Source organism: Pinus tabuliformis, chromosome X (assembly GCF_031772625.1).
Source record: "Pinus tabuliformis cultivar Carrire ecotype Pingquan chromosome X, CPIR1, whole genome shotgun sequence".
Classification (NCBI taxonomy): Eukaryota; Viridiplantae; Streptophyta; class Pinopsida; order Pinales; family Pinaceae; genus Pinus; species Pinus tabuliformis.
This window is the reverse complement of record NC_142308.1, coordinates 414,966,941-414,968,914: the sequence shown is the minus strand read 5'-3', so window position 1 is coordinate 414,968,914 and position 1,974 is coordinate 414,966,941. Positions and strand designations below refer to the sequence as shown.

At 50.5% G+C, this 1,974-nt stretch overlaps 1 pseudogene; it reads right to left on the bottom strand.

The window, feature by feature from the left end:
- Nucleotides 1-214: 214 nt before the first annotated feature.
- LOC149140299 (tubulin alpha-2 chain pseudogene) lies at nucleotides 215-1,213 on the bottom strand (annotated as a pseudogene).
- Between the last annotated feature and the right edge of the window lie 761 nt (nucleotides 1,214-1,974).

Genomic DNA, 1,974 nt, shown 5'->3' with positions numbered 1-1,974 from the left:
AGTTTGCCAAGCTAACTGTCACAATAAGTAAATTAAATTTTTCCAACCAGATTTACTTTACTCACATGACCATTCAGCAAACAAACCACGCAGCAGACTGGCGTAGTAGCAAGGCATCAAGAACGTTGAGGAGGTCTGCACACACCAACAGCTCAAAAATTTACCCATGCTGCTTTCTTCTCCACGCAGCAACTCTTTGCTCCTGCACGCAGGTTCACACTTCATAATCCTTCTCCAGGGCAGCCAGATCCTCCCTGGCCTCAGAAAACTCACCCTCCTCCATGCCCTCGCCAGCATACCAGTGCACAAACGCTCTTTTAGCATACATGAGATCGAACTTGTGATCGATTCTGGAGAACACTTCCGCCACGCTAGTTGAGTTCGAAATCATGCAAACTGCCCTCTGTACCTTGGCAAGATCCCCTCCTGGAACAACAGTGGGGGGCTGATAATTTATCCCACATTTGAACCCCATGGGGCACCAGTCCATGAACTGGATTGTTCTCTTAGTCTTAATGGTGCTCACGGCAGCATTCACATCCTTGGGCACCACGTCACCTCTGTACATAAGACATCACGCCATGTATTTCCCGTGGCGCGGATCACACTTCGCCATCATGGACGCCGGCTCGAACACGTTGTTCGTGATCTCTGAAACCGACAGCTGTTCATGGTAGGCTTTCTCGGCGGAGATGACCGGGGCATAGGAAGAAAGCATGAAGTGTATGCGCGGGTAGTGGAATTCTGTTATGTCCACGTTCAGGGCACCGTCGAACCGGAGGGAGGCGGTCAACGAAGAGATGTCTGGGAAACCTTGGAGGCCAGTGCAGTTGTCGGACAACTTTCAGATGCGGTACAGGCAGAGATCTACAATTTCTTTTCCAACGGTATAATGGCCTCGGGCAAAGTTGTTGGTAGCGTCTTCTTTGCCAATGATAAGAAGCTCGGGATGGAAGAGTTGCCTTTAGATTCCAGTTTTGACTTCGTCGATCACAGTGGGCTCTAAATCTAGAAATATAGCACGAGCGACATGCTTTCCTGCTCCTGTCTCGCTGAAGAACATGTTGAATGCATCGTCTCCCCCTCCCGCTGATTTGTCACTTGGCATTTGCGCATCAAGCTGGATACCGTGCTCAAGGCAGTAAAGCTCCCAGCAGGCATTGCCAACGTGAATACCGGCCTGGCCGATGTGAACTGAAATGCATTCCCTCATTTTTTGTGTTTCAGGAACTAAAATTTTATGACTAAGAAGAGGCGTGCAAAGAAGTCACTGCCACAGAGAGTATAGTTACTATTATGATAAACACAGAAGGGGAAACTCGCACAGGTCAGCAGCTCAACACGGCCACCACGACGTGTCTGCAACTCTGCACAAGACTGCTACAATTGCAGACCTCTGACATTACACAGCTCCTCATGAGCAGCACCACCCTGCAGACTTCAGATAGCTGGCACTGATCACTGATCGATCCTCCTCAGCCAATATTATGTATTTAATCTACTCCACTTTCCGGTGCTTCGATCTCGTGGATTGAAACTCACACAGGTCGGCCTCCGGCTCGACCTCCACACCACAGCTTGGCAGCGGCTACACCGATCTCAACGGCCACTGTGAGCACGTACCTTCGGCCCCTTCGTTCCAGATCCACGCTTCCTTTGCAGCAGATCACGTCTCCACGCTCACTGCACTAGATCCGAGCAGGATTCACACATCGACACGGGTGATCTAGCAGCAGAAGATTCGCCAACGATCTCCATGGTTCACGCAGCACACCAGCAGATCCTGATCTCCCCAAGCTTGCGGAATCGAACAGTAACACAGATCTAGATCAAAATCCCAAGCCTCAACCTCGGCGTAGCAGAAATATACAATCCGGGGTTCCTCTGGGTCGGCAGCATATGCCATGTGCAAATCCGCAACAACCCGAGTTATTGTAAATGGGAAGCGGCCAAGGGCTTCGAGGAGCGAACGAG